The following is a 13,263-nucleotide window of genomic DNA, read 5'->3' as shown; positions in this document are numbered from 1 at the left end:
CTTCCAGAATGTTCCTTACTAGTGTGAGACTGATGTGTGCTTATATAATGCATCAATTATTCAAAAGTTCTCATTGTTGAGAGGTAAAAAGCACTTCAGGAAGGAGTCGCCCCCATTTAGGTACCGAGAGGCACACCCACCTGGAGCAGAGGCTCCAAACAGCCAGCTTGGCTCTTGGGTGCTGATGTGCACATAGTAGGATCAGTATCCAGGTCTGTCGAGCACTTGGACATACACCTGTGCTCCGGCCGTTCCAAGGACCCTGGGTCACAGCCACCTCTCAGGCAGCACGCGAGCCCCTCTGGGGCCTTCTGGCTGCAATGGTAGAGGCCACTCCTGCAGCGTCTCTGGCCAACCTTGCAGAGCTATGGCCTGACAACACCTAACTTCAGGCATCGGACACCTTGCCCTCCACACCCCAGGCTCCTCGGCTATCTTCTGAGGTGGGGGAGCCCTCTGCAGGCTTGTCAGATCCCCCCATCAACAGCAAGCACAGGCGAGCCAAGACCCTGGGCGTCGCCCCTTCAGTAACGGGTGGGAAGGGGTGCGGATGCCTCCCGTTCACAGCCCCAGCAGCTTCCCGAGGCTCCACCTGATCAGCTTTTCAGATCAAGAACGGCAACAGAGTTAAACACAGATACCAGATAAGCTATGAGCGATGTTTTATATAAGCGTATCCCGAACATTGTGTGGAATATGCCTAGACCAGCATCTTTGTTTATGAAATTCTCACCCCACTGGGATTCCTGTGTTATTGAGTCCATCTGGCCATCAACTGCTCAGCGAGGGGCAAAGGGTCTGCAAATGGCTGCAAAGGGTCCTCCTGCTGACTCTCCCTCCTCCCAAGCCCTCTTCCCTGACCCTCTCGCCTTCCTCCTAGAATCACACAGCTACTCCCATTTAAGTCCCTGCCTCAGGCTAACAACCTATAAGTGTCTTCATAGAAAGGAATGCTATTTTTTAAAAGCCAATCCCAAAGTGAAGAGCACCCTCCTCAACCGGACCTGGGGGTGTTCCTGGGCATTGGCGTTTGTGTGGGTCACTGTGGTCTACGTCAGGGCAGGCTCCCTACCACCCACTGAGCTGCCTCTTCCCCCCTGGACCTTTTCAACACCTTTTGAAGTCTGAAGGGATATTAACTAAGACCAGTACTTAAGTCTAAGCCTTTAGAGAGGCGTTTGACCTGGTTAAGTCACCTGTGCCCTACTTTGACGAAATGCTTTTCAAGTGTTCATCTTGGTGGCAGTAACCTTCCTTTTCAAGACGACGGGAAGGCCTGTGGGAGAGGAGAAGGTAATAATATCAGGCCTCACCTCCCCAGTGGCTTGTTTCAGCTTCCAGAACTTTCCTTAGTAGTGATGGGCTGATGTGTGCTTACATAATGTGTCAATTACTCACAAAGTTCCATTCAGAGAAACAAATTCATCCACGTTCTCCGGGGACAGAGAGCAGCCTCCCGACATCTGCTTTCCGATAAGGCATCTGCAAAGCTCTGGGGTGTCAGAGGATTTCCCCGACTCTGAGACAAGACAGGGCGGAGGAGAAGCAGGAACTTTCCGGAGAAGCGGAATGGTTGTCCTTGGGGTGTGTGTGTGGGTGTGTGTGCGTGTTGTTGCGTCGTGTGCTTGGCGTACCTTGGAAGCAGAAAGCTCCTGCTAGACCCAAAGCGAGAGTCATTTCTGCTCCATGTCCATCATCACGGGCAAGATTATTCTGTTTTGACAGATTCATGATTGTGTTGATTAGCTTTCTGTCACTTTAACAAATACCTGAGACGATCAAGTTATAAAGGGAAAAAGCTTATTTCGGCTGGCAGCTTTGAAGGTCCCAGTTCACCCTCCGGTGGGTCCGCTGACCAGGGCCTCACAGAGTGAGCTCATGGCAGGGAGCAAAGACCCAGAGGAAGGGACTCAGGTCCCCTATCCTTGGGGCCATGCTGCCACTGGCCTGAGACCGCCCTCCTCGCACAAGTTTCACCACCTCCGAAAGTCTCCACGCGGGGGACCAAGCCTTCGGCAGGTGGTCCTGTGAGGGACCCTGGAGGTCGGACGCTAGCAGGGCTGCTGTGTGTCCTGCTGCAGGCAGGAGCTTGCAGAGCCTCCCGGTTTAACTGGGGTCAGTGTGGACAGCTTGCATGACGGGGCGTTGCCACCTCACATGGCGCAGGTTGGCTGGCCAACCTGCAGCGGGGGAAGCAGGTGGTACCTGCCAGGCCACCAGGGAAGCACTTCACCCTCTCCCACATCCACGCAAGCTCTGGGGACAGGGGCCTGAGAGTGGTCCCTGGACACTGGGTCCAGGCCATCCCTGAGGAAGGACTCCGGGCCCTGCCTCCCTGCTCCTCCCTCTCCTTTGGAGGCTGTGGGCCTCCGTTTCCCTCACTCCCCGTGCCTCTTGCACACCTGCTTTTCAAGCCGTCCGGTCTGGGCAGGGGCAGCACCCTGGTCCCAGTGGTCCCAGCTGGTGGGTGCCGTGTCCACGCTGGCAATGGCCGGGAGCACGTCCTCAGCCCAGTGTGTCCTGCACCCTCTGTCACTGCAGCTGCTGCTTTTTATATCCCCGTTGCCTGAGCTGCGAGTCGCCAGGTGTGCCTCTAAGTAGCAAAATTAGGAATCATTCAGTGCTTTGGTGGTGCCAATTAGCTTCCCAGTATGAGCACCAAGATTTTTTCTAATTAAGGCAGGAACAGTTTCTGGGTCTATGATAATCTCATTTAAAGTGTGTCTCAAACACTTAGCGTGCTTTGTTTAGGAACATCTTTCCATTGCGTATTTTAAACGACGTGGAAGAGATCCCGGAGACACAGGGTCTCCGGCCAGTTGTGTGCTCCTGCTGTGTCTGCTGCTCTGGGGCAGGACTGCCCTTTGCAGGACAGCTGGTCTGGCTGACTAGGGCAGAGGACGTGACCTCCCCGAATCTTGACCATATGTGCAACGGAAGGCTTGCTCCTCTCGGGAGAGTGACTCATGCTTCTCGTGCAGAGGGAGAAAAGGTGTCCTCCTGACCAGGTGAGCCGGCCTCTCTGCCTCCAGGGCTCCACCTCCACTCCCACAGGCACAGGTTCATCTCACAAGAGGAAGTCAAGTGAGAATCAAGATGCACAGCAGGACCCAAGGACCCACAGGTGCCACCAAAGCGGCCGCCGTGGCTGCGACTCACACCCTCTCTGGATCTCCTTTTACCTGACAGGTAATTACTGGACCTATCGTAGGATGAGTGTGACTTTTCCATACGCACCAGGGGTGGTCATCAGGCTACAGCAATTGGCATGTCCATCACCTCAAACGCTGACCATCTCTTTGCTCTCTGAAGTTCTGAACCGCTCGGGGTTGGACAGCCAGGCCCACTCTTGCTGGTCCTCTGGGGAACCTTGTACTGATTTCTGCCGTGACTGCACCAGCTCACCATCATGCCAAGAGCACAACGTGCCTCTTCTTCCCCACGTCCTCTGCAGCATTTATTTATTTGTGTTCTTGATGACTGCCATTCTGACTGGCGTGAGATGAAATCTCAGTACAGTTTTGATTTGCATTTCCCTGGTTGCTAAAGATGGTGAATGATAAGCACACACACACACACACAGCATATGTGCTGGCCATTTGTATTTCTTCCTCTGGGAAGCGTTCAGTTCATTTGCCCGTTTATTGATTGATTTTATTTTAATTTTTTTAGTAGTGGAGATTGAACCTGGGGGCACTTAAACACTCATTCACATCCCCAGTCCTTTTTTGTATTTTATTTAAGGACAGGGTCTCACTGAATTGCTCAGGGCCTCGCTAAGGTGCTGAGGCTGGTTTGAACTTGTGATCCTCCTTGCCTCAGCCTCCTGAGGTGGCCTGCAGCCTTCTGTGCTCTTATCAGGTCCACCCTTTTCCCAACCACATGACTTTTACACAGATCTGTGTTCAAGTGATGGGGACAGATGCCTGTTCACTCCCCTGCCTGCTTGCTGAAGGGCAGCGCACCTGAGTGAGAGGACAGAAAGGCCAAGAGTTGGGCCCTGCCTCCCCTCTGCCTCCCTGGGTTATTAGAAGTGTCTGGAAAGCAGTTCCTCAGCTGGTGACGGACTGGCCCCCGGCAGGAACTGAGCCTCCTGGCCTCCACCCCTCAGGACCAATGACCGAGTTGGTGTCCAACTCGTAAGGAGGTCCTCCGGAGTCGGATGATCAGCGAGGGCATGGCCTCCCGTCCTGTTGTTTATGAACATGCCATCAGAGTCCATCCACAGCCCCGGGAGCAGCAGAATGAGCCGGCATGGTCATCAAGCAGAATCAGCTGCACTTTTCTGAAACCCAGCAGAGAAGCCAGAAGTCACTTGCTTGGGCCGCCGGCGTCGATGCCCAAGAGCGTCTGTGCTTTACAACTTGGAAGACAAATAGGAAAAACTCCAACATTACAATCGAAATCCCACTGCAAATAACCGTGGAGAACACTGACTGGAGGGGCTCCTGGCTTCAGGCCAGGAGGGAAGAGGGAGACGCCCTGCCCAGGAAGGGAGCGCAGCCCAGAGTCCGTCTTTTCGCGGGGAGCCTTATCTCCCAGTCCATGTGTTCCGCTCTCGTGTGGAGCTAATTTGCTGCAGCTGCTCTGTGCAGCCCCCAGGGAGAGGCTGGCGCTCGGGCGCCGGCCAGTTGGGCCCCATCACCCAGTTCAGGGCATCCAGCCAGAGCCGACCCGACGCGCACAGGTAGGGCCTATTCTCTGAGCCGCCCGCGGGGGGCAGGCTGCCCCTCGGGGGCTCCTGGGGAGGCTGCCTGGCCGGGGTCTCTGTTTCTTACTGGCTGTGGGTTCCTCGTCCTGTGTCCCCTCCAGGTGGGGACTCGTGACAGGAAGCCGTGTCTTCAAAGCCAGCAGCGGGGAGTCTCTTAAGACGTGGGGACTGACAGCAGAGCACCGTGAGGAGCCGGGTGAGGTGGCCATGGGGTGCCGCACCTGTGCTGGATCCCTTAGGCTGGAGGCAGGTCACAGGCCCCACCCACGTCGAGGGCAGTGATCCCAGGGATATGGCCGCCAGGAGATGGGATCACAGGGCCACCCTAGGTCTCCAGCCACTTCCCTCTACCTTCCTAACCTCCACTTTAAATTCTCCCACAATTTCCAAATCTAAACACCAGCTTTGGCCTAGCTCCAAAATTCCTGCCTTGAAATAGAAACAGTGCCTGTGGCTATCTCCCTGAGGAGGCCTGAGGAGGAGGCCCAGCCCCCATGAAGCCCTCCCACCTGCTTCCCCACCTGATCTGGGGGCGGAAGGGTTTCCTGGATTCCCAGCAGAAGCCATCTTTGCTCCACAGCCTGTCCTCAGCAAACCCTGCAGACTCTACCTGGAAGCTGCGTCCTCACCCTGAACACCCATCTCCTGCCCTGGGCTCCACTCCACCAAGCACACACCGCCATGATTTCCTGGACCCCGAGCTTCCGATTGGTTTTAGGAAGTCAGCTGTGCTTCTGCACGTGTCTCCCTCCATCCCTTCCCAGCAGGGTAGACCCAGTGATCCCCTAGGGACTGTCCTCCCTGGATGCTCCTGTGGCTTTTGTCCCAGTTGGAGTTAAGCTCAAAGCCCCCACTTTGGTCCACACATCTCCATAGAAAGGACCCTGGCCACCACTTTTACTTTAATAACTAGAGCCCTTCCACTGCTCACCTCCTCAAACCCCACTCCCCTCTGTGGGCTCCCACCAAGGGGCCCTGGCTGCTCCTTTGGGCCAGGTGCACAGTTCCCAATATGCCCTGGGGGGCTCCTGCTCTTCTCAGGTCTCTGCTCCCACCGGGTTCTCAGCAGGAGCTTCATTCCACACAGGAGCCACGCCTACTGCAGGCCCCAACCCCGGCCTTCCTAGCCTCTCCTTATAACCGGCAGCCTGTGTGTCCATGTTCACATCTGCGTCCTGTTAGCAGTTAACTCCACTACAGCTGGGACCTGGTCCCCAGCACTGGAGGAGGGACACACTGCCTGGTCCAGCCAAGGCAGCCCGACTGGACGACTGACCACGAATGGACAGATCCAACATCACTCTCGCTTCGCCTTCATCTCTGGGGCACAGGAAGATCCTTTCATCCATTCTGTTGTTTTCAAATGGTGGACATCTCCAGTTATCCCCGTCTTCACTGGACCCCAATTTTAGTTTTCCCAGTCTGAAGTCCGAATGGCCTCTTTCAATGAAGGGGTTCTCCTCCTGCCTCTTTCCATCACCCCCTGTTTGACAGTCTGGGGCAGCTGCCACACTGGTGCATTAGGCTGCTGGCTGATGCTTCATCCAGCCAAGGCCTGTGAGCAGGGGTGCTTCCCCCACGTCTGGGCTCTCAGCAAAGCCTCCCAGTGACAATGGTGACGTGAGTTGCTGACCGTGGCGATGGTGAGGCAGCCGTGGCCTCTGAAGGGAGCCTCTCAGTGGATGTAAATTCCAGCTCCAGCACCTGCCAGCTAGCTCCCCACGGCCGCGCCACTGGCCCTCTCCCAACTCATTGTCCTCACTTATGAATAGGCCAACATGCTACCCCTGCATCATTTAGGAGGAACATGTCATTCCGTGGACTCTGGAACGTCCAGGACGGAGCTCAGCAGTGGCAGGACGGCCAGGTGTGTAGCTCAGAGGCGAGGGGAGGAGCCCCACCCTGCGTGGTACAGAGATGAGCAGCCCCTTCTTTCCCCTTAAGCAGCATTTTTTACTCTAAAGTCACTTCTGGTGGCGAGGGGAACTAGTTAGTTGTGGTCGAGCCAATCACCAGGTAACCAAGCAGAGAGTGGAACTTGATGGATTCCCATTGGGTGTTTCTAGAACATTCTCCCACCTCCAGTGAGGGCCTGCTCCACCATGGCACTCTCAAGTGGATCTTCATGGTACTGCTGTGCGCTTAGTGGGACTGGGGAGGGAAGGGGGTTTGGCCAAAAACCCTTTCTGCTTGGGATTCAGCCATTTCTGAGTCCCGCCAACTTGGAGAAGCTTGATATGGGAGGTGTGCTTCCTGACAAGGTCCTGTGGCTCCCGTGTGGCATAAGAGGCAGGTGCGCAGATCCAACCTCCCCTCCTGGCATCTGCCTCCTTCCCCACTCAGCGCCTCTGACAGCGTGAGGCCCTCGCTTCCCACGAGAAAGAGATCTGCAAAGATGCAGAGGCTTTGTCTTCATCCCCTGCACCTTGAGAAGCAGCATCTGAACAGTGGCTGCTTCCAGAGTGGCAGCATCAGGAGATTAAATCTCCACTGAAATAGACCGAAGATTCTAAATGTTGGGCACCGGTTTTGGTGGGACCGAAGCTCCTGGGGACCCAGCCCAGGGCTCAGCAGCTGGAGGAGGAGAGGCGCTTGGCTTCACCCAGAAAGAGGCTCAGCTGTGCCCATTCAGTGCATTTTTCTTAATTTTCTTAAACCTGGCCTAATTCCACCTTAAATTAATGTTAAACAGCTTTATTAAGGCAAATCGACTTCAATCTCAGGGCTCTCCAGGAGCTGGCATGCTTTAGAAGGCTCCAGTGGTTTCCATTTGGTTCCAAAAGTACTTTTGTTGTTTTAAGCATTGGGGAGCATCAGGGTTGGAGTATTAATACCCACGATGATTAAGCTACTGTTTCCTTTGTCAGAGGTTTAATTGCTCACAGTAGGACCACTGCTGACAGGTGTATCGCAAACCCCCCCTTCCACACCGAGCTTCACAGCCAGCTCCTTATGAGGCGTAAGAATCATATCATCCGCTCAGGACTCCCTGTTCTGTGTTGGAAGAGAGGCGGGCTTCCGCAGCAGGAGGCCACCACACACCCACAGTGTGCCCGCGGCTAAAGCATCCCTGCCCTCAGTGAGCGAGGTAGACAAAGGTCCTACCCCTTCTCAAGCACCAAGGGCACAAGCAGGATGGAGGATCACCTGGGCCAGAGTGCCGGGCGTCGCCACCTCATGCTCCTTCAGAGAAAAGCCGGTGAGGTGCTGGCGGGAGGCCGCCGGGGTGTCCATCCAAGTCGCTCTCCCCCTCAGCTCAGGCGTCCTGCTGGCTGACCAAGGTGCCTGCTGGGATCCCCTCAGCCCAGCTAGAGGACCTCTTCTAAAAAGCAGGCATGTCTGTGTGCGCGAGGCGGATGGACACAGGAGTGTGCGACGGCCTAGGTAGGTGGGCGGAGCTATGGATGGAGGGACCTGTGCACAGACACATGGAGGGGTGAGTGTGTGTGTGTGTGTCTGCATGGATGTGTGGATGGGTGAGTGTGCATGTGTGTCTGTCCAGGTGGTAGGTGGGTGGATGGATGTGTGGACATATGAATGTAAGTGTGTGTGTGTGTGTGTGTGTGTCTGTATGGACATGTGGATGGGTGAGTGTGTATGTGTGTATATCTAGGTGGATGGATGGATGGATGGATGTGTGGACATATGGGTGTGTGTGTGTGTGTGTGTGTGTGTGTCTAGGTGGTAGGTGGATGGATGGATGGATGGATGGATGTGTGGACATATGAGTGTGTGTGTGTGTGTGTGTGTGTGTGTGTCTAGGTGGTAGGTGGATGGATGGATGGATGGATGTGTGGACATATGAGTGTGTGTGTGTGTGTGTGTGTGTCTGTATGGATGTGTGGATGGGTGAGTGTGTATGTGTGTCTGTCTAGGTGGAGGTGGGTGGATGGATGTGTGGACATATGAATGTAAGTGTGTGTGTGTGTGTGTGTGTGTGTCTGTATGGACGTGTGGGTGGGTGAGAGTGTATGTGTGTCTGTCTAGGTGGATGGATGGATGGATGGATGTGTGGACATATGAGTGTATGTGTGTGTGTGTGTGTCTGCATAGACACATGGTGAGCAGGTGGGTGGACACGTAAGTGTGCCCATGTGTGTTTATGTATCTCTTTCTAGGTAGGTTGGATCCATGCACTTCCATGTGTGTGCAGATGGATGGACAGACGTATCCCTGTGTCTGTAGGACAATGCTGACACAGTCACAGTGATATGGTCCCCACACGCCAGAGAGGGACGTCCGTTGCAGTCCCAAGGACAAGGGGCGGTGGGTGGGGCTTGGGACCCCATAACTTAATTTCTGTTAAAAGTGTTGCTCAGAACTGCAATTTATGCTGCATTCACCACACTGATGACTGTAATGATTTTACTTCTAGGGCCATTTTTCTTCCTTGGAGAAACATATACTCAATCTTGTAATGAAAATCAATGAGAAGATTCAAATTTGTGCAAATAAATTCAGGTGTGGGTCAGTGACCCAGCTGTTGGCTCCACCTGACGAGGTGTGTCTCTCCTGGAGGAGCCAGGCCCAGGGCTGGGGACACTGCTGCGCCTGTCCCACCAGAACCAGCTGCAGCTGCCCAGCCCGGGCAGCCGATGACCTCCTTAAGGCTACACGCTGTCTCAGCACCCTCCTGTTACTGACTCTCTCTTCTGCATTTGAGACTTCATCTTTTCACAATAAATAATCTGAGTTTTAAAAATGGGTTCTCAGAGGCTCTAAATCTATATTCTTGTGATTTAAATCAATAACTGATAACCAAGGTGAACCCGCGAGGGCCTGGTTAGCTGCCGTGTGACCTTGGTGTTCTGCTCAGCCGCCTGGCTAGCCGGGCACGGCCAGCACGCTGGGTTTCCCGGCGCTCCAAGCCGTCTCCAGCGAGACCAGAGGACCAGGTCCTGCAGCCCCAGAGGAGACACGAGCTCATTCCCCTGCACCTGTAACGCGGCAGGCGCCAGCTCCCCACGCTCCACCCACACCTGCAGGCAAAGCCTGTGCGTGCAAGAAGGCGAACTCTCGATTTCCTTTTGAACTTATTTCTTCCTTTAAAAAACTTAAGAAGAAAAACGCACACGATGGTGGCTGGGGAAAACAGTGGCACCAAACACGTTCGTGCAGCGAACTGAAATCTCAGAGGCTTAAAGTGAGAACAGACTTGCTCCCCGCAGGGACGTTCCGGCTCCCTGACTGTGGTGGTCAGAAGCAGGGTCTCTGCAAACACGATCGGGCTGCGGTGAGGCTGTTAGGGTGGATTCCAATCCAGGATGCCCGGTGGCCTCACGGAAGGGGAGATTTAGGGCACAGTCACAGGGGACACAGGGGACACAGAGAAGACGCCACCTGCGAGCCTGGAGAGAGGGCCCTCTCTACTTCCGCCATAGCTGGCCCCGGGCGGTGGCAGTGGGTCGTGTTGCCCTGGTCACACGGTCTGTGGCGCACACTTTTGGGGGCTGCTGCGGCACCTGCCGAGTGAGGAGGCCACGGAAGCACTCGGGCTGACTCAGGAGAGGGTGGTGGCAGGTGTCCTCACCAGTCATCGCCTTCACGCAAGAACGTACACCAAGGGCTTCCAGGGTCCAACCCGTCAAGTCCCCAAAGTCTCCCGGGAGCAGGAGCTTCGCGGGTGAGGGCACTCTCCTCAGGGACGCTGTCCACCAGCGGAAGGGGACGGCCATCTCTCCAGAGCATGCTCCTGGCCGGGGCTGCGCTGCCTCCCTCTGGGACTCGGGAGTGTGCTGCAGAGTGGCGTCGTGGGAGCAGAGAGCCCGGCCGCGCTGAGCTGATTGGACCTGCCGTTCCCCTTTTGCCGATACCTGGCCCCGTACCCAAAGCCCAGGGATCTGGGGGCAGCAGGGCCTCAAGGAACCGGCACTCGCATCTCCAGTGAAGCAGCAGGGAGGGGCCGAGTTCAAGGCCAGGCATCCGAGGCCTCAGAGACGGACGCCTGGAGCACAGCGTGTGTGCAGGGCCAGGACAGTGGCCCCAGCCTCCTGGGAACTTACCCTAGGTGGATGGAAGTGGGGGGCACGTCGGCCCTGGGCTGGCATCGGCGGAGGGGAGCAGCCTGGTGCCGGTGCCCAGGGATGTGACGGTTCACACACTCCTCCTGCCACCGAGGAAGCCAGAAGTGAGCACCCCACTTCCCTCCAATGCCAAGAGGGCTCCCCGAGCTGCTAACAGGTATGGAGGACTCGCAGGGTGCCAGGACCTCCCCTCGGCTCCAGCTCCCACGACGGCTGATCGCTTTCACAGGCCCGGAGGTGAGCCAGACAGCCCTGGCTTGGATCCGTTTTCTAACTTAACCACAGCACAAAAGTGTGTGCAGGCCGCGGCTCTGCTCCCTTTAAGACAGCACTCGCCAAATCACCAGAGGTGCTCAGCGCTGCGACTGTGCCCAGTGTTCTGAGCCTGGCGGAGCTAGGCTGGGCTCAGCGAGGCTGCATCTGCACAAATCTGTGAAGGTTTAGGGAGCTATAACCCCATCGTGGGCTGAGGAACATTTGCCATTATACCCATTTTAAAGATGAGGCAGCTCAGGCAGAGTGAAATGGTTTGCCAGGGACCCACGGCTGGCATTGAGGCAAGAGCTACTCGCCACGTTTCTGATCCTGTCTCGTGGCTCTGACCCAGGAAGGAAGACACGCTGTGCTTCCTGCTCGGGGACCTGGTCGCTCACTGAGGGAGACAGGAGGAGGGATGTCTAATCCCCACGTAGGTCTGCAGCCAAGTAGTGAAAGCTGAGTAAAACGATCTTTCAGATTAAAAGGAAACCCTGAACCCCTCTTAGGTAACATTAGATAGGATGATTTCGGGGGCAAATAAAATTTCATGGCCATTTCCTCAGATAGGATTTAAACAGAGACAAAGGTTCCAGCTCCCAACTTTTCCAGGCCCTGCATGAGCCGAGACTCCCAGAAAGGGGGAAGCTGGTCACAAGGACCCTGCTCCCAGCAAGGTGTGGCGTGTGGCCGCCGGGGCTTTGGAGCCCCAGCTCTGAGACCGGTGTGGGGACTATGAGGCCCAGGAGCTCCACTCACACACACAGCCCAGCGCTGCTGGCTGGGCCTGTGCCCCACGGCCTTCTGGGCAGGAGCAGAGCTGGGTGCGCCTCTCTGCCGCGGGGCTCTGGGGGAGAGGCCGAGGTGGGGGACACACGGAGCAGCACGCGTCTGTGCCGGTGGCAATGTGCCTCCACTCCCTCCCCAGAGCCTCAGAGCGTCCAGGGAGGTGGGGGCACAGCCTGCCCGGCAGCCTGGTGGCCTCCTGGGCAGGCGAGGTGCTCAGGTGCCACCTTGTGTCTCCAAGGACAGGCTGCTCCTCGTTCTCTGCTTTCTCTTTCTCCATCTGAAATGGAAGCTCCTGGATGCGGGCTGTGCAGCCTCCAGGAGCTCAGCCTCCACGCGCCAAGGGAGGCTGCGCAGCTGCAGGAGGCAGGCTCGGGCAACTTCCTGCCAGCGCTTGGCAGGAGCCGGAAAGCGCACAGGCCCTCTGGCGGGCATTAGTTGGCGTCTGCTGTTTACAGCAGTGGAGCAGCATGGAGGCCTGGAGAGAGACGCTGAGCAGCTGATCACTCTCCCTTCCGGCTCTGGAAGTTGTGGGCCCTCGCACGCACTTATGAAATCGCAAGTCACTTTCCAAAGCTTAAGACGACTGGGAGCAGAAAATGGTTCTCTGGTTTGTCTCCCGAACCAGTCAATAAACCTGACAGACGTCCCTGAATTACGGCTGGCGCGTCCGATCCGCCGCGAGCACAGCGCCCGCCGAGCTCCGCAGGACTCACGTGTCCCCGGGAGCCCAGGGCTGGAACGCTCCCTGCCGCTCCGGTCACGCGCACGCCTGGCTGTCTAATTTATGAACTGCAGGGACGAGGCTGCCAGGGAGGCAGGAGGGACTGGGAGCAAACAGCCAGGAAGGAGCTGGCTCAGCGGGACTCGCTCCGCTCCCGAGAGGCAAGGCCACAAGCCCGACAAACGGAGGCGCCGAGGGTGCCATCCCCAGGCCGGCACTGCTGGGGACAGCACTAAGAGGGGCAGCGGGGACCCCACGGGGGCGCCATCCTCCTCCTCTGGGACTTGAAGTGCTCCCGAGATCCACTGGGGACGCGGGAGGAAGGAAGAGGGATCCACACCTGGCCAGGCGACCTGCGGGCTCCTCTGCAGCCTGAGCTTCCTCACGGGAGAGGTGATGGTGGTGGAGAGGCAGCCTCCTGGTCGGCAGCCCGCCCAGGCGGAGGCAGGAGCCGGGGAGGTGGAGCCTGTGCAGCCAGCTGGCTTCACTGTGGCAAACACCTGAGAAAATCAGCTTAAAAGGAAGTTCCAGTCCCAGGTCTATGAGTGCACTGCTCTGGGCCCGAGTGAGGCAGAGCGTCCTGGTGGAGGAGGACGGCTTGCCTGGTGGTGGCCAGGAAGCAGGGAGGGAGGGAGGAGGGAGAAGGGAGGAGGGAGAGACGCCAGAGCAAAACACAAACCCCAAGTGATGCCCCAGTGACCCACCTCCTCCAGTCACACCACACCTGCCCACGGTACCACCCAGTCAGAACATGGGAATTGTTA

Source organism: Sciurus carolinensis, chromosome 1 (assembly GCF_902686445.1).
Source record: "Sciurus carolinensis chromosome 1, mSciCar1.2, whole genome shotgun sequence".
Classification (NCBI taxonomy): Eukaryota; Metazoa; Chordata; class Mammalia; order Rodentia; family Sciuridae; genus Sciurus; species Sciurus carolinensis.
This window is presented reverse-complemented; position numbering follows the sequence as displayed.